The following is an 18,912-nucleotide window of genomic DNA, read 5'->3' as shown; positions in this document are numbered from 1 at the left end:
CGGGGAACGTCTCCAGGACGGAGCGGCAGAGCCCCTCCCGGAGGGGAAGCTGGACTTCGCTCGGAAGGGAACCATCAGGCCACCCCGGCAGATCAGGGGAGACCGGCAAGGCTGGGGGGGATATTAGGACCTGAAGCCAAAATGCTCGGGTGAGCCCAGCCTCGATCGGATGGGCTTTGCCGGAGACCCAGCCCTGGTGGGAATACAGAAGTGATTAGGCCTAAAAGCTCGGGCCATTTGGCTTTTATTCGATTGGCAGAGAGGCCCTCTGTGCCCTCTGCTTTTTGCCGTTTGATTATATGTCTGTGCTCAAAATACGGTTCCTGGAACGTAGGCAGCAGGCAGGACTCATTGGAATGGAAATCAATTTGATTAGCGAGCAGTCGATTACCGTGAGGACTGAGGCTGTGATCCAGGCGGAAGCCGGCTCCACAAACATGGAACTTTCTGAACGCGCCTGTGTGGAGGGGCTCACTCCGGAGGGGCCGAGGCTGAGGTAGGCCAGGCCCGCCCGGGTGCTCGCGGGGCGGGAGGTATAGCGGAGCTCTCCCTCCTCGGCCTCGGCATGTGCTTGACTCCCCTGGGCCTCGGCTTTCCCCTCCATGAAATGGGATCAGGCCGCTGCTGCCGGGAGGAGTTTGGGGCCTCAGAGGGGCCGTGCATGACGGAGAGTGAACGTTCTCCGGAGGGGCCGTGCATGATGGAGAGGGAGTGCTGGCCGGGTGGGTTCTGTTCAGGCAGGAATCCGGTTCCCCAGCCGTACATACTCGGACCCCTGGAGGGTGCCAGTGGGTGATTCTGTACCGAGAATCCAGGGAAAGCTGGTCCGGCAGCCAGAGCCAATTTCCTGAGAGACAGGGGAGGCCCAGAGCAGCCTGGGCCTGGCCACTCCGAACCTCAGTCTCGTCCTCTGTAAGTGGAACCTCTGTTCTGACCGTGTTCATCAGGCCTGCAGCACACTGCAGGAACACGGTCACTGCGGCCCCCCCTCTGGTCCTCCTCTGCTGAAAGCAGGAGTGTGAAGGGTCTGACCCTCAGCCTTCACACCTGCACGGAGTCGGGTGCCTCTCTGCACGGCTTTCTCCTGGGGATCCCTCCAGCAGAGGCTGGGCCCGGCGCCACTGTGGCAGGGCCCAGGCACGTGCAGGCCCAGATCGGAGAGGCAGGCCTGTCTCTGGCCTTCTCCCCGTTCCTGCATCAGAGGCACACTGTGTCCCTGCTTCCCACACACAGCAGAGGGCAGCCCCAGGGCTCCCTGGGTAGGCCTGGCACAGTGTGGGCCCCTGGCAGGACACGGCCAGACCTTCACCGGACGCCCAGCACCTCTGCGCTGGTCACGACAAGGCACCCTGGGCGAAGGCAGCTCCCGGGCACATGATGGGGGTGGACAGAATGGGACCCGGGCAGCGCCTTTCATCCCCTCAGCCGGGCATCCTTGTGCAGTGAGCAGCCTGCACCCATGTGCACGGCGGCCCTGCTCTCAGGAGCCACATGGGCTGTGACAGGGTCCCGGCCCCGTCCTCTGGCTGGGGGACTCTGGAATCACTTAACCTGTGTGAGATTTTGTGAATTAGAGAAAACAGTTTCTACCTCACCCAGGTGGCATGGAAATCGGAAATCGGAAATCCCCTATTTGCTAGGTATAGAGCACCGACTGGATGCGCCAGACGAAGTGGCTGGTGCGCAGCAGGGGCTCAGTAACTGTGGCTGCCACGGCCGGACCCACGTGCCAGGGCCACCCTGGCCGCTCTTCCTCACGCGCCACAGGAAGCAGTGATGGTCTCCATCCGACGGGCGGATCCGCCGCCACCGAGGACGCTTGCTCACACGTCTGTGCCCCCGGCGGGGCCGCGGTTCTCAAGACGCAGAACGCGGACCTTCCACGGGACCCAGCCGTGCCACCCCCCCGGCACGCACCCCAAACAACTGAAGACCGATGTTAGGACCAAAACCCGTCCTCGCACGCGCTACTCACCGCGGCCAGAGGGAGGGACCATCAGACGAGTGAACGGGGGTCCCCCGGACGGTGGGATGTTCCTCCACCAGGATAAAGGGAGGAAATGCCGATTCCCGCGGCGACGCGGAAGAACCTTGAAAACGCGGCCCTGCGTGAGGGAGGCCAGGCACACAAGGACACGCAGCGTGGGATGCCACGTGAAACGTCCAGGACAGGCAGCTCCACAGACAGAAAGCAGGTCGTTGGCGCCAGGGGCCGGCTGCTGACTATGGGCACACGGTGTCCTTTTGGGGGGAACGTTCTGAAACTGGAGGGTGGTGAAGGCTGCAGCATCAGAAATGTGCTTAATGCCATCGAACTGTGTAGTTGATAACGCTTAACTGTAAATCTTGTCTCTGCCGTATTTGGCCACGATTTTTAAAATGTATTATTTTTTTAATTTTCGAAACGTATTTTTGAGACAGAGAGAGAGCGAGCAAGGGAGACACAGCATCCGAAGCAGGCTCCGGGCCCCGAGCCGTCAGCACAGAGCCCGACGTGGGGCTCGAACTCACGAACCGCGAGATCCTGACCTGAGCCAAAGTCGGATGCCCAACCGACTGAGCCACCCGGGCGCCCCGCCACAATGTTTTTAAAGTTTGTTTATCTCGAGAGAGAGAAAGAGCGAGCGGAGGGGGAGCAGAGAGAGGGAGAGAGAGACTCCCACGTGGGCCCTGTGCTGTCAACGCAGAGCTCGACACGAGGCTCGAACCGTCGAACTGTGAGATCGTGACCTGAGCTGAAATCAAGAGACGGACGCTTAAGCGATGGGGCCACCCCGGTGCACCCCTATTTTGCCACAATTTCAAAAATAACTCCTCACGGCCAGTGGGTGGTGGGGCTGAGTCGGGCCGGGCGTTACCCTCCACCCGACACCGTCCCAAATAGGGTCTTGGTGCCGGAGGTCCCGCCAACCCGCCGGGGGCTCGGAGCGCTGAGCAGACAGGTGCAGGAGGGAGGTGTTCCGGCAGAGGTGGGGGGGGGTGGTTCTGCACCGGGTGAGCCCTTGTCTGCGATATGAGGTCTGGGGTAGAAAATCCGCACCTGCCAGAGGTGACTGACTTTGCTCAAGCGGACAGCATGGAGGCAAAAGCCCGGCCCACGCGGGGGCAGGTGACAGGGGCGAGGGGACGCCGTTAGCCACACGGTGGAGCAGGAGGGAGACCCGGTGCAGCACAGAGCCAGCCCCGGGCGCTCTAGCCCCAGACCGAGCTACGCGACCCCTTCCAGACCAGGGGTGACCTGGGTCAGGAGGGGCTTCCAAGGGCAGCTGCTTCCAGAAACCTGGGGAAGGGAGGGCTGGGGACAAGGCTGAAGAGGAGCAGGGCAAGGCAGCCATCCAGCAGGCCAAGGGTAAGGGACCAAAGAGCCAGGACACTCCCTGTCCCGATGCCCCCCAGGCGTCACCAGAAGCTTCTCCATCCCCACCAAGGTCTGCCAACCCCTCCAGGCTCCCATCCCCCAGGCCTGTCAACTATCTTGTCCCCTTTACAGAGAGGCCCTGTGAGTGGCCTCCGGCCACCCAGCACGTGGAGGAGAAGCCAGCCGATTCTCTCAGTCGAGTGTCCAGGATCGGGGGTCATGAGGGTCACCCGTTGGGGCAGTGGCCCCACAGGCACCCACTATGCATTTGCGGAGACCCTGGCCCGTGTCCAGGGAGGGTCTGTGGGCATTCTGGGCAGCCGTCAGGGGCCAGGAGAGGCTTCCTGCTGGAGGTGCCCCGGGGTGAGCGCTGAGGGACATCAGGGCAGAGCCCTGCCGGGGAGAGAGGGGAGCTCCTGTGGCCTCGAATGCCAGGCCCAGGACTCCCCTGTCTGCAGGCAGACTCCCGGGCTGGCTCTGGGGCCGCGCTCCCAGGAGAGAACCTGGGCCAGGAGAGAAGGTCCGGCCCTGGAGAGAAGCCGGGCCAGCCTGGCGGGAGGAGGTCCGGCCCAGGAGCCTCAGCTGCACGAGTGAGGCCGGCACCTGTCTCCGTGCTGCTTGGAGTCACGTGCTCCCTGCATTTGTATTTACTGGAGCAGATGGTGGGTGCAGTAACACTTTAAATTAAGGATTCCAGAAGCACATTAAATTTAGATTTAATAAGACAGTTATTGTATGGAAATTAAAGACCCATCGATGATTATTCTTTGATTATTGAGGGTGCAATCATTTACCGCGTTCATCGTGCGGATTGCGCCTGAGTGCACGCGGGGAACGAGGCTGGCTTCTGCAGCCCGGCCGGCCCTGGACACCCACCCTGCCCGGACCCTTGGTCCGCAGAGCCCTGTCCCTCCAGGGGCCAGCAGTGCTCAGTGGCCAAGCCCAACCGGCCAGGTGCCGTCCTCAGGCTGGCCTGGAGGGTGTCCCGGAATCCTCCAGAAGCTGCTCTTTGTTTTGCAGGAAAGGAAACTGAGGCTGTGAGAGAGATTGGATGTGGCCGGGCGCGGGCGGCTGGGGAGGAGGGTGGAGAGCCCAGGGAGCCGCAGGGGCAGGGAGGGGAGCCCCTGAGCATCGCTGAGCGGAGGCGGTGGCGTGGGGGGCACTTCCCGGCCTTGGCCTGTCCCTCCCAGCACTGGCCTCCCCAGGCTCTCCCCTCCTCCCACCCGGTGGGGGATTCCGGGAGCAGGGCCCCCCCCCCCCACCGCCCCGCTGCTCAGTCCCCAGGGGGCCCCCACTTCCCCTCGAGCCAGGGGCTGGAAGCTGCTGAGTGCATGATGATCTCTTGTGGCTGCAATAAATCTGGTCACTTTGTCCTCCCCAAGACAGGAGGCAAGGTTCCTCGTCTCCAGACTGGAGGAAACCGGCTTCGGAACCTCGAGCAGATTAACACCTCCTCCTGCCGTTCCTGTAACTGTCAGCCACACGATTGGTAATCAATCGCTTTGGCCCTAAAAAATGGGCGTTTATCACTTGCTTCAGGGGGAGCTGGTGGCCTGTGCAGGTGGCCTGGCCGGGTGGGGTCTCAGCACAGCCTTCGGTCGGTCCCGCGGATGCCCGGTGAGGCTGGGCCCGGGGGGGGCCGGGGACACTGGGTCTGCCTCGGGCCCTGCGGCGCCCAGGCCTCCGGGGGCGAAGGTCAGCCACGCACTTTCTCCGTGAAGGGGGCCGATTGGCCCAACGCTTGCCCCTGGCCCCTCTTGGTCACCTCCGAGAAAGGGCCTCGCGGCGAAGGAGTAGGAAGGTCAGGAGGGAGGTGGTAGCCTACCAGCAGGACGTCTCAGTGCAGGGGCAAGGCTTGGGCCCAGGGTCCACCCTGCAGCCGGGTGGGTGCGCCCAAGTGTGGGTCATCCCTGGCTAAGGTGGCCAGATTTAGCGAGTAAGAATACATAACACCTAGTTAAATCTGAATTTCACGCACAAATAATTTTTTAGTATGAGTATGTCCCATGCAATTTTCAGACATGCTTACATTTTTAAAAATCATTACTTATTTGAAATTTAAAATTTACGGGGCTTCCCGTACTTTACCTGGCAACCCTCCCTGCCCCACGCTGGCTCTGTGTTGCTCTGGCCCCTCCCTCCGTGTGCCATCGGCCTTCTTCCATCTCTGCCACAGGACCTTTGCCCACGCCACTCCCTCTGCCAGAGCCACCCTTCCCTTTTGCCCTGGATGCCTCACTCGGCCCACAGCCCAGGCTCAGTATCCCTTGCGGGGTTGGGAGGCGATGGACAGTGGCCTCATCCCAGGTACCAGCAGACTGTCACTTGTTAACGGCTCTCTGCATGGCTTTACCCGGACTTGTATTTTGGATTGAGATCAAGACCTTGTCTGCCCCCGTCCAGCCCTGGTTGGGCACAGCACTGCCCTGGGGGGGCGCCCTGCCGACCGCAACACAGAACTGGCCTTTTGAGCCTCCGTTTCCTCGTTTGTCAAGGGGGGTGGTGCCCACGTGAGAACCCTAGTTTCTGGTGATGGTGGCACCCTGACTGCTTTCCTTAGGTGGGGGGACCCAGAGAGTCCAAGGGGGGACGGCAGGAGGGGCCCGGGAGAGCCCAGCAGGAACGGGGGACCTGCCCCCACCCCAGGGAGACTGGGGCACCCAGGCCCCCCCTCCTTGGGAGCCAGGTAGGCGGCATTGTGCCTGGGCTTTCGGAGATGGTGGTGCCGGGTCAGAAACCCAGAGGCCAGAGACCCTGTCCTAAACTCCTTCCCAGATGAGGTTGGTCAGCTCACCCCACACGGCAGCCCGCCTGGGAGGACAGAGAAGGGACCCCCATCGGAGGGGTCAAGGCCCCTCCCCCAGATCCCACCACCCTGCAGCCCGGAGGGCGGCCACACTGGCCGTGCACAGAGGCGGGAAGCGGAGACCCTCAGGGCTCTGGACGCCAGGCTGGCACCGGGCCAGGCTGCCAGGTTGGGGGGGGGGGAGGCCGGGCGCAACCAGGAGGGGGGGGGGGGGCCCGCTGCCCCCGGCCCAGCCTCCCCGGCGGGGGGGGCCACTGGCTGGCCCCCGGCCCGGGTGCCAGATCAGGGGGGGACGGTTGGGAGGGGAGGACCCCGAGCAGCCCAGCCCTCGGGAGACGGGCCTCCACATCTCCACCTTCTGCCTTGCTCGTCTCCTCCCGGCCGGGATCTGCCCGTGGGCACTGCTCACTTCTCGTGTTTAACCAGCGCGGCTTCGTCTGGGAAACTGTCAGCGGCAGTCTGCAAACACCCCTTCCCGCTCTGCCGCACCGCCTGCCAAGCGCCACCAGCCGACAGCTTGGCTGGCAGTCGGCTCGCACAGGCTGCCCGGCCTGGAACCCGGCTTCTCGCTGGTGGCCGGGGAGGGCTGTCCGCCGCTGTGCGCTGGGTCTTGCGACCTCACGACTGGGCTGCGGCCCCCCCCCCCCCCCGCCGCGTCCCCCGGCCTCCATCCAGAGCAGCGTCCGCGGCCCCGAGGCCCCACAGGCCCGGGAGGATCGGCACCCCAAGGCTTGGAGATGCCATGGGAGGAATTACCGAACTCTGGGGAGACAGGAGGTGTGGGAAAAGAGGAGAAGCCCTAGGAGGGAGCACGTGTCACCGAGGCTTGGGGGACAGGCCATCTCTTGAGGTCAGCCTGTGCCAACCCCCGAGTCCCCCTCTTTCCTGCGACACGGCTGCCAACACCCGCCCTGCTGGGGTGACTGAGGCCCAGGACCTTCTCAGCAGAGCTGGGCCCTCCAGGAAGGAAGTAACACCTCAGGACGGACCCCTGCGTGCCCGAGGGGCCGGCCGGTCTCACCCCAGTCAGACCCTGGGGCGTGCTGGCTGGGCAGCCTCTGGGGGGCCCGGAGCCCAAGCAACACCGCTCCCCTGCAGCGCAGGCTCCCCAGGCTGGAGGGAGAGGTTTGGGGCTCCCTGGGAGCGGCCCTCGCCCTGGTGCCTGGAACCCCCCCGCCTCTGACTGCCCCCAGGCCCCCAGGAGCGCCCGCGGTAAGTGTCCAGGCTCAGCCTTTAGGACTGGGTTGCACACTCTGAAATTAATAATCATGCTGTCTCATGGCCTCATAATTAAGTGTCTGTTCATTCCGATTATCGTCAGAGAGTGATTTGTTGTCCTCTAGGCAATAAAAATCAACCTGCTTCAGGAGGGGGCCTGGGAGCCGCTTCCACCCCCTCCACCTGCAGCCGGGGGGCCGTCCTCGCAGGCTGGTGGACCCTCGGCCTTTGGCTTTCTTTGCGGACACCGCGGGGGCGCGGAGGTGCCCTGGGACGCAGGCAGAGCGGGCCCTGCGCTGGCCTCAGGCTCAGGGGCTCCGGGGAGAAGGTGTTCGGCCCCCGAGTGCTGTGCCCCCAACACTTGTGCCCACACACACGTGTGAACATGGCATACTAAGGGTGGCTCCCCAGGGCCGGGGGTCTCTGGTTAGGAGCCCCACCTGTGCCTCGAAAGGGGCTGATATCCGTCACGACCTGTCTCCTGGGGCCGAGGGACAGAGAGGGGTCCTGCCGAATGTGGCGGAAGGAAAATGCGCTGGACCGTCTCCAGGCCCTCGCCGTCCCTCCCCGCCTGCGTCTGGGCCCCCTCGTCTATGAGCCAGGTCACCGGGGAGCAGCCTCTGAGGGTCCAGGGGCCTGTGAGGCCCTGAGGCCCCCGCCTCGGGCGTCCAGCAAGGGGCAACTGCCAGGCCCCTCACCCCCAGCCCAGGAGCCGGTGCGCTCACTGGTTTCCAGTCGTGGGCAGAGCAAGCCAGGCCCAGAGGTCACAGGGGCACCTGAGGGTCATGCCCTACCAGCCCCGAGGGCTCCAAGGGCACCCAAATGGAGGAGGAGGGTCCCCTGGGACTGACAGTGAGTCCCCAGTGGAGAGAAGAGCAGAAACGCCCTCCTCACCCCCCCACGCTTCCCCTGGGAGGAAGAGAGGTGCTCCCAGGCCTGCAGGGGTCTGAGCCCCCGGGGTCGCCCTGCCCCCGGCCAGGCAGGGGGGGAGCTGTGTCCACAAGGCCCGTCCCGTATTTTCTTAGGGACAAAATATACATAAAAGATTTTTTTGAGGGAGGAGAAAATGTGAAATAATGAGCTCACAGAAGACATTTGGTCAAACATAATCTTCTAACAAGAATTGACTTTAAAATTATGGTTATTAGCCATATCTCCTTTCTGGAGCAGTTAAAGACGCTTCAGAAGGTGAAGCAATTAATTTTTAAGTTTATGTCGCACATTTTAGCACAGCGAGCCGCTGATGAGGTGGCAGGCAGCCGCAGACACTCTCTGGATGCTCGCTGGACCGCCCCGCAGAGGGGCTCGCCCGCGTCCAGCCCACGGGGACAGGTGCCCGAGTCCCCCGAACTGGAGAGCCGCGTCCCCTGTGCCCCGGGAGGAACAGTTCCCTGGGCCTGCATGTCCAGTAGTTCTGGGGACTCTGGGGGTGGGGGATGTCCCGTGGAAGGGAGGGGGTTCAGTCTGGGATGGGGCCCGGGGTGAGAGGTCAGAGTTGGGGCTGGGGCCTCTGGGCCTGGTGGAGGCACCTCTGTCCCGGCTCCAGGCCCTGACCCTGCTCAACTAACGTGCTTCCTCCCAGAGGCCCCACTTTCCAGGGAAAGGGGCGGCTGGTGTGGGTGGGGGAGACTCGGAAGTCAGGGTGCTGAGCTGGACTCAAGGTCATAGCAGGCAGGGCCAGCTTTGCTCCAGGCCGTGACCCTGAAGCACTCCTGCCTCCGCCTGGGCCTCAGTCTCCCTACTAGAAGCAACTGCCAGGTGTCCCCTGCCCTTACCTGCTGCGGGCGTTGGCTGGGGCAGGGGCGCTGCTCTAACCCCAGCCCTGCAGCCCTGCAGCCCTGGCCACCCCTGGCCATCCCCCAGCATTCCCCTCCCCGGGCGGGAGCGGGGGCTGGAGGCCGGGGAGAAGGGGCCGGAGTGAGCGTCTCCCGTCGGGCTGGAAGAGAAGCAGCTGTGCACACACTGGTGACGGCATCTCGGACGCTGACACCTGAGTGGGAGGCAGCTTTGAGCTGAGCGCAGGTGCGAGTCCCAGATGGATGGACAGGGGGTGGAGAGAACAGCCCGGGGCTCCTGGCCTGGGGCAGGGGACAGGCCTGCTTGACGGGACTGTGGACAAGCTCTCCGGGCCTGGGAGAAAGGGACGCCCACGTGGTTCTTAACTGGATTGTCTGGCTGGACACCGCCAGGGTGATGGGTTAGTGCATTTCCCAAGGCATGGGTTCCCAGTGCACGGGTTAGCGCATTGACCCCTTTCAGGACTGAAGCCTGGCAAACATTTGTGTTGGGAACGCTTGTAAAAGTCACCTCCGGGGCCCTACCTTCGGAAGGGCGTCTGAGCCCCGCGGGCCAGCCATCCCGGGGCCGGCCTGGGATCCCGGCTCCTGGTTCCTCTGCCCACTCTGCTTCTCAGCCATCGCTGGGCGCCCCGGCCCGCAGACGCTCTCTCGGGTGAGAAAGTCACGCCGGGTGGGGTCAGCTGTGTCTCCTCCTCCGGGCCCTGCTGCCCCCCGAGGGGCTTAGGGTCAGGGCTCAGGGCGTGCACCCTCAGTTCTGCTTCGGCCCCCCTGCCACGCGAGGGCAGGAGGTGGGGGTGGGAGGGGACCTGGGGCGGCGGCCCCACGTTGCGCGCGGGCCTCTGCCAACGAGATTCAGATAGATCTGAGACGGGTCTGCAAAGTCTCATACCTATAACTTTAAATTAAAAAAGCCATGTGCTGTTTACGATCCTTCCGGCAGCTCGGTGCTGGAGCCCATAAAGATCATATTATAGTACAAGCCATTATGCGCCGAATTTACTGTATATACGTTTCTAAATGGTTCGGCAAACAGCGGCCTGCTTATGGGCAGGGAAGGAGAACTGGTTCATTTTGGGTAACAAATGATCCTTGATTTGATTTTAAACGCAGTGACAGCCAAATTTATTTCTTATTTAATCACTTCCCTGTGCCGTGGCGAACAGGGTGATATTAAACTCCACAACGCAGAGCGGGCTCTGGAATCCGCCGAAAGAGCCGCGCGAATAGATTATGTTTATGGGGTAGAGGGAGATTGTAGAGCCGTGCACATAAGCACAATGGGTATTTTTGTCATTTATACAGTGGTTTCCATCATTATTTCTCCCTGCTTCCTATTTTTCAGTAATAAAAATATAGGCAATGTGATTCTCTTTGCATTACAGATAAACCACCCTGATTCTTTATTAAATATTTGTATTAATCTCAAGTACTACAAAGCGTTTGCGCGGATAAATCAGGCTCCGGGCTGCCATTGCCCCTCTGCGGGCTCTCCGCGAAGCGGCCCCTTTACGAGCGCACAGTCCCCGAAAAGAGGGTTTCCATATTCACTGCCAGGCTCCCTTCTGTCGCCGCTTTATGGCCATGTGTCCGCGGTGCGATCGGCACCGGCGGCATATTCGTTCCTCGAGATCCGACGATCTGGGTAGTTGCTCCTCAGTCCCCGGTTTTCTCTTCTATTTAATTAGGAATTACCCTTCCGGCGTCACTCACGGGCACCAGCTGGGACGCGAGACCCTCTCTGCCGCACAGGGGGCTCCCGGAGAGGCGCGGGCTGGGCAGCACCGAGGTGTTTGTGGGCGGCCTCGGTGTGCGTGGGGGGGGGGGGCGCGGTGGGCACCAGCGGGGCTCCTGGCCTCGGGGGCAGGAAAGCCAGAGTGCCAGCTCTGGTCAGACCCCTTCCTGGATGGCCTGGGGTGACTCGGCCGGCCCTCTCGCCATGGTGGGGGACACACGGGTGATGGGGGGCAGTGGACCCACTTCCCTTGGAGGCCGTAGGAGGTGGGGTTCTCCCATAGCACGAGAGAAAGGAGGTTCCCTCGGCCCCTGGCTGTGTCCCCACGTCCTCCCTCCACCCCTGGCTGATGTGAGTGCTCCCGGGGGGTTAGACAATGCTGCCTCAGGCTGATGACAGCACAATAGTGGGGACCCCTCTCGGTGGTCCCGGAGGGTGTCTGCTCTTGCATGGGGTGTAGATCTCAGCCTGTGCCAGCTCAGAGGTGTGTCTGCCGGGGGCCTGGTGAGTGAGAGCGGGTGAGCCTTGGTTAGGGAGCCCTGTCCCTCAGTCCTTGGAGGGACACCCCAGGTCCACCTCGACCAGATGGTGCTGGAGGAGCAGCAGACTGGGAAGGCTTCTTGGAGGAGGAGCTGTGGAGAGGCCATGTGTCCGGCAGGAGCCGGACGGGGGAAGGAACAAGCCCCGGGGGCAGTGCAGAGGAGGCAGGATGCCCTGCTCCGGCTCCCCGTGGGGCCCCGTGTCAGGAGGAAGCACAGAACGCTGTGGGCACCCTCCGAGGGCGGCCGCACACCGGTACTCAAAGCCGCAGGTGTCTCCAAGACAAGCTTGGATGGAGGTGGAGAAGGGGCAGACAAGCACTGAGCCTGGGGTGGACGGACACGGAGGAGGAGGGGCCACCTGGCACCAGGCAGTCCGGCCCAGAGCGGGCAGGGGTGGGGTCTGGGGGTGTCAGCGTGGCCAGGTATAAGCACTGTGGGGGTCCTGACACCCCGCCCACAGCGGGCGGGGCCCACCTGCTTTGCTTGTAGGCCGGGGGGGGGGGGGGGGGGGGGCGGGCGCCTGGGGATGGGTGGCCTCCGGGAACTTCGCTGCCTCTGCGAAAGTGCCTGCTTGGAGGAGGGAGGGCGCCTGGCCCGTCTGGCCAGGCACCAAGGGAACGCCGTGTTCCCACCACCTCCTCGGCAGGCACCCGGTCTGAATGCCACGCATGTGCACTGCAGAGCCACCAAGACCAGGCGAGCTAGGCTGGGGGAGGGGTGGGGGAGGGTGGGGGAGGGCCTGGGTGGGGGTTGGGTGGGGGAGGGGTGGGGTGAGTGGGGGCTGGATGGGTGAGGGGTGGGGGCTGAGTGGGGGTGGGGGAGGTTGGGGGCTGGGTGGGGGCTGAGGGGGGGCTGGGTGGGGGAGGCATGGGGGCTCAGTGGGGGTGGGGGAGGTTGGTGGCTGGGTGGAGGAGGGGTGGGGGCTGGGTGGGTGAGGGGTGGGTGATGGGCTGGGGAAGCTAGGGGACAGGTGGGGGAGGGGTGGGGCAGTGTGGCTGTGGGCCTCCCCTACCTGAGCCCCTATGACCGTCTGGGGGGGCCCCTCGGTGGCCCAGAACTCTCTGTCTTATTGGAGGAATAGGGCTGGGGTAGGGGTGGAATGGAGTCGCTGAGTGAAGCAGTCACACCCCTGTGTCTGCCCCGGTTTCTCCATCTCTTAGTGGGACTCGGTCCCCCGTGGGAGGGGTGATCACACGAGTGACAGGGGCAGAGGACAGGCAAGTGGGTGCCCAGTGCAGCAAACGTGGGACCGAGTTCGCCTGGGCCCTGGCCCCCTGCGCCCTCCTGAGTCTCCACCCCACCCCTCACCCTTCCCCAGCCTGGCTTGCTCACCCTATGCCCTGGTGGCCGGAGAGCAGAGGGGCCGAGAGGCCTGGGTGCGTGTCCTGCCCGCACTGCCCGGTGGCCACGGCCAGGGTGGGACCCCCCGACCTTCCCCATGAAAGCAGAGTGCAACTCGGGTGCTCTGGGGCTGAGAGGGGCTCAGCACAGGGAGAAGAGGAAGGTGGGCCAACACTGTGTCCCCAGGGGGTTCCACGCGGCCCTCCCTTGGGACAGACCGTGGCCACCTGACGGGAGGCCCATGTGCGGAGCCTGCTGGTTCTCATTTACGCCGGGTGCGTCCCTGGCGTTAATGCTCCTGGCAGTTGCATACGGTGTGGTGGGAGGAGGAGGAGGAGGGATCTGTGAGGCCCTGGGAGCACCGTCAAGCCCACAAGAGTGGCCCCTGAAGGCGGCCAGCCTCCCCCTCCCTGCCCCAGGGTCAGGTGCCTGGGCTGAGCTGAGCCCCAGGACCGTGAGGGCGGGGACCCCGCGGGTCAGCCCACAGAGTCCTAGGGTCTGCGGGGAGGTTCTGGGCTGAACCCCGAGTGACCTCAGCCACGAGCCCCGGTTTCCCAGAGGCCCCGCTAGGAATGCACGGTGGGGCAGCCGTGTCACCCCGTGACCGCCCTCCCCGGCGCTGTTGGGGGCCAGCCGCCTCCCCGCACACGGCCTCCGTGGAGGCCGCTCCCAGCCCGGACCCGCCTGGGACTGCAGAGCGAGGGCTCCTCCCGGCCACCCTCACGGCGTGTCCTCAGACTGGACGGAGCCTGTGGGGCCTCCGTTTCTCCCAGTCTGGAGGTGATGCCTACGGAGCCGGGCCGGGGGGGGTCTGAGGGTGGGGGCAACCGAGGAAAGAGCCAGCCAGCCCCGGTGGTGAGGCCACGCTCTCCTTGGAAAAAATTAATTTTGTTTTGCTCGGATCACGCTGACTATGGATTTGCCTGCACCTCTGAGGAGCTCTGGATGGTTCTGGTTTCTGGGATATTACACTAGGAACTTTGAAATACTCCAGGCACCGTGGGTCCTGTGGGCTGAGCCCGCGGAGCATGGAGGCCCGAGGTCATGGCGGAACCCCCCAGAACCGCTGAGCTGGGGCCTGGCCGCCCAGCTCTGCCCTGCCGGTGCCCTCCACCCCCACCCTGTCCCGGGGCAAGGGTGCAGGACTCTGCCTGCTGCCTGCTGCCAGCACCCCAGGTCAGCCACGGCCTGGGAGGGGGGCCACGGTCACAGCGACGGTGTGCCCCCGACCCGGCGTGATGACGAGGGCACCTCGGCTCCGGGGTCTCCCACACCCCCGCCCTGGTCCCGGCACGAGGAACACATCAGACAGATCCCAGCTGAGGGCCGTTCTGCGAAGCCCCTGGCCCGGTTTCCCCGGAACCGACCAAATGGTCAACACCAGGGAAAGTCTGAGACTCCGTCCCCGCCCAGAGCAGCTGCCTGCAGTGTGGGTCCGGTGGGGGGGGGGGGGACCCCGGGCAAGAAAGGGACTTAAATGAAATCTAAGGAAATCGGATAAACTGTGTACTTAATTAATTAAAAAAAATGTATTCCTGGGGGTGCCAAGTGGTCTCGGGGAGCATGTGTTGGGGGCCTGTGCAGGTCCCTCTAGCCCCAGACCCCAGGCCACTTTGTGGGGTGCCTGGACCGCCTTCCCAGAGGCCGGGAGCCTCATTTAGGACACGTGGGCTCCGGGGGACCCCGCAGGCTCTCCGGGAGAAGACTCAGGCAGACAGAGGGACAGTGGCCGGCGCTCCGAGAGGGTGTTCGGAGGGAGAGTGGCTGGAATAACCACGTTTTAACCCATCATAATGTGGACAGTTTTGTTATGAAAAACACCAGAAATCCATTAATGTAAATCATGAAATATTCAACAAGGCAGTCGCTTAAACGTCTCATGTTCCCAGAATCGGTGCCGGATGCTTCCTGCCTCGGGGGCGCCCAGACATCAGCTCTTTTGTGCCTGTTCAGAGGCCATTATCTCAGAACTGGGAAGCCTTAGCTCATCGCTGCGGACGCCCGCCTGCCTCCCTGCCTCCGAGTGAGGGAAAGGAGGCGCTTCTGGGGCTGCAGTGGCCGCAGCCCTCCCCTTAGGGCCACCTGGACCCGCGCCCCCAGAGGTGCTGTCCCGGAGGTGGGGGGGGGTGGCCGTGGTGGAGCCACCCCCCTGCCAGCCCCCTCCGCGGCTGGGTCACCGGTGTGAGCCTTCCTGCGCGTGAAAGTCCTCCCTAAACACACGGCCCAGCCCGCAGCGGTGCTGACGGTAAAAAGAGCTGCCGTGTTTTCTTGCTCGCACTTCGCTGGCCCCTTACAGGCCGTCTCTCATTTCTTCTGACGGCAGGCTCAGGTTGCGCAGCTGGTGAGAGTCAAGGCGAGGATTTGGATCCAGAATCGTGCTCTCCACCATCACACCCGGCCCCTGGAAAACTCCCCACTGCAAAAACACAAGACGAGACAAAGCGACAAACCAAAGCAAAAACAAAACAAAACAGGACGAGGGCGAGATGAGAGGATGGGCCCGGGGGGGGGGGGTAGGGGGAGGGACGGCTACCACCCACCCAACGGGAGAACGCAGCGTGGCACGGACGTGGAGGGTGGGCGCCCCGCGGGCTGCCAGCGCGGGTGCAGCGTGGCTCAGACACCGTGGGAGACAGGGTGGAGGTTCCTCAAAGGACTGGACATCGGTCTGCCATATGACCCAGCGCCCCCACTTCTGGGTATGTCCCCGAAAGAATAAAGGCAGGTTTTGAAAAGGCATGTCAAGTGTCCAGTGACAGATGGGTGGGCAAGCAAGATGTGGGGCGTCCACACCACGGGATATCACTCAGCCTTCAAACAGAGGCAAATCCCGGCACCTGCTACAACTGGGCGAACCTGGAGGACACCATGCTGAGTGACATCAGCCCGTCACAGGGGGACACGCCCTGTAGGAGCGGACGCTCACCGGAGGCCCTGGAGGAGTCGGAGCCATGGACACGGAGAGCGGGAGGGTGGGGCTGGGGGAGGCGAGGGTCCGTGTGTAACGGGACAGAGTCCAGCCTGGGAAGACGAACACGTTCTGGGGACGGAGGGGGGACGGCTGCTCGACAGTGTGAATGTTCCCGATGCCCCTGAACTGTGTCCTTAAAAGTGGTAAAAATGGGGGCGCCTGGGGGGCTCAGTCGGTTGAGTGCCTGACTTCGGCCCAGGTCGTGATATCCCGGTTCGTGGGTTCGAGCCCCGCGTCGGGCTCTGTGCTGACAGCTCGGAGCCTGGAGCCTGCTTCGGATTCTGTGTCTCCTTCTCTCTCTGCCCGTCCCCTGCTCACGCTCTGTCTCTCTCTCTCCCAAAAATGAATAAACATTAAAAAAATTAAAAAATGGTTAAAATGGTGTGTGTGTGTGTCTGTGCGTATAACCACAATTTTAAACATAAAAAATGAGAATATGAGAACAGCAAACAGTGTGTGTCAGGGCGCGAGGGCAGGACGCAGGGACAATGCCAGACAGCAGGGCAGCCAGGGGGGCTGGGGCCGGGGCGGGGGGGGGGGGGGGGGGGTCAGCACCTCGGAGAGAGGCACGGCCACACCTTTTTGGCTGGGGTGGGAGGACCCTCTGGACCAGGGATCTGGGCGCAGGAGGTGCTGGGGTCTTTCTGACGTCCTCCGTCTTCTCCTCGTGGTGGCAAAAGCAGGCAGGTGTTTGGTGAGATTTCCCAAGGACTTTGCATGTCAGACTGCAGGGGTTCCCCAGCAAGCGGGGGGGGGGGGGGGGGGGGCCGGTGCAGCCTGAGGGTGTGCACCTGGGGCCACCCCAGCTGTGAAGGGGCCTCAGGGGCCTGGGTCCCACCCTGCCCTGCACTGACTCCCCATGGCCTCGGGAGGGCTGCTGCCCCGTCTGGGGGCCTCTTGATTCCCCCACCGCCCCAGGGGCTTCCTGGAACCAAGCTGGGATCTCCTGACACCAGCACTCTCCCCTGGGGTGGTGTGGCCTCAGCCCCTGGGATAGGCTTGCCGGATGTTCTTGTTCCAGGGGGCAGGGGTGTGCAATCGGCATTTAGTGCCCCCACCCAGGACCGTAAACGGCATTCGTGGGTGAGCCAGCTTTGCCCCCTAGGCCCCTCCCCCACGGGGCCGGTGGTGTCCCTGTGAAAAGTCACTGCACGTTCCACAAATGCCATTTCAGCAAAGAGCACACAGCCTTCCGGAAACCAAGCCTCTGGAGGCCCCGGCCACTCAGATTCTCTGTGACAAGATCCCAAGGACAGTTGAAGACGTCGGGTTACGGTAAAGCCCCTCTGTTCCCGGGGTCAGTGCTGCCTCCTGTGCGCGCAGCGCTGTCCGCCGATCAGAGCACGCTTCCGGCACCGGCTGGGGGCTCCCTCTGGGGAGCCGAGAGAAGCTTCCCCACCCCATACGATCTCCCCTTTAATCCCATCGCTGGGGCCCACGGGGCAGCATCTCGGCTGTCAGCAGAGGACACTGTGGACCCCTGGAGGTCAAGACCGCAGCTCTTACACATCCTCCCTAGCACTGTTCTGGAAAAGTGAGGCACGATGTAGTTCCCCAAGAAGGGTTCTCTTGGGGGCCACACTTTGTAAGGACGTGTTATTTCCAGAGTAAACCTATGTCACAGGTCCCTCCGATCGATGCTTCATCCATTCATTCTTCACTCGTGGGAACAAGAACGAGGTCGACTGCAGCTCTCCCGGGAGCCCTATGCTGGGGCTGGGGTCCAGGATGCAGTAATCCCTGCCACTGAGGAGGGACAGGCAGAAGCAAACACAGGGAAATGGGAAGACCTGAACTCTGACCCAGGGGACTGGGTCCGGGGGTGCACAGGGGGTCCCGGCTCATGCCTGGCAGGGGCAGCCGGGGTGGGCTTTGCAGCAGAGGGATGTTCGAGTTGAGTCTCGGGGGTCACAGGGGCAGGATAAGCTGAGGCAGGGGCTTTGTGGGTGCAGAGCATGAGAAAGGCTAGGCGGGGGTGGGGGTGGGGGTGGGGACAGGCTTGGGAGGTGCAGGGCTGGGCCTCCTGGATGGCCGACCCGAGGCCAGGCTGAGGAGCGGCCCCCAATCTGTAGGACGGCCTCGGTGGGGGCCTTCGGGGTCTCTCCGGGGACAGGCTGGGGCTAGGGAGGCCGGCGCTGGAGACAGCACTGCGGCGCAGGGGAAGGGATGGGGTTTGAGGAGGGCCCTTCCCCTCTACCATCAGCCCATCTCTGAAAAGGAGTCCCTTCCCATACGAACAATTATGGAAGGGAGCCATGGCATCTGATTTTCCACTTAAACACATATTTAGTGAATTGCTACGGTTTATTGGGCTTTCGGAATGGCCTGTAATTGCATCGAGTGGTAGAAATCACACCCGGAGGGCGCTCCCGGGGAAGCTGCTGGGTGTTACCACTAGTCCCTCTGCTACTGGGAACAGAAGATCCAAACTTCAGGGCAGTGGGTCCCGATGCTCTGTCTTGCCAGACCTGAGGCATCAGCGAGGGGGCGAGCACCCCGGCTCTGGCACTGGGTGAACCTGGGTCCAATCCTGGCTCCAGACCCCATTTCACAGATGGGCAGTTGAGGCCCAGAGTGCCTTGCCTAAGATCACTCGGTGTCAGGATTTGAACTGCTATCTGTCTGGCTCCTGGGAGAAGCTTCCCACCCCCTCAGCTGGCTCACGGTTGGAGACACCGTTGTGGCCCCACGCATGCCGAGTGCCTGCAGAAACTCGGTGCACCTGCTTATAAACTGTAAAGTGCCCAGGGGAGCGGCAGGGAGGTACAGTATGTTCACTGCTGTTCAGCCATGTTCCCATGGGCTGACTGCGTGTCTGGATGAGGGGTGGGAAGGCCTGGCACCCCCACCCGGTCCCCTACAGGGCAGGGACTGGCTCCCTGGGACTGTTTGTGGGTGACCGGAAAGTCACTGCCGTTTCATTGTTTCAGGGCCTGGAAAATTACTATTCGTGACAGCAAGCTTAAAAATGAAATAATAAGTCTGTCCTTTTAAAAAGCAAATTGTGACACTGGAATATTCATGAGCTGTGACTTCACGGGAATGGCAGCAGCCGGGAGATTATCATTCGGTTAAGTCAGCAGCAGAGGAATTTAGGGAAATGCACTTGTCACTCTGAGGAAACGAGTGATTAATACTTTTCCTG

General features: G+C 62.8%; 1 long non-coding RNA gene across 1 annotated transcript; it reads left to right on the top strand.

The window, feature by feature from the left end:
• On the top strand, positions 1-2,400 carry LOC121022855 (uncharacterized). The gene is made up of 2 exons (XR_005787134.1): positions 1-496; positions 1,641-2,400. It is a non-coding gene; the product is annotated as an uncharacterized LOC121022855 (long non-coding RNA).
• The last annotated feature ends 16,512 nt before the right edge of the window (positions 2,401-18,912 follow it).

Source organism: Herpailurus yagouaroundi, unplaced genomic scaffold, assembly GCF_014898765.1.
Source record: "Herpailurus yagouaroundi ecotype Mexico unplaced genomic scaffold, PumYag 440, whole genome shotgun sequence".
Taxonomy (NCBI): Eukaryota; Metazoa; Chordata; class Mammalia; order Carnivora; family Felidae; genus Herpailurus; species Herpailurus yagouaroundi.
Note: the sequence above shows the minus strand (reverse complement) of the source record. Positions and strands in the feature narration are given on the sequence as shown.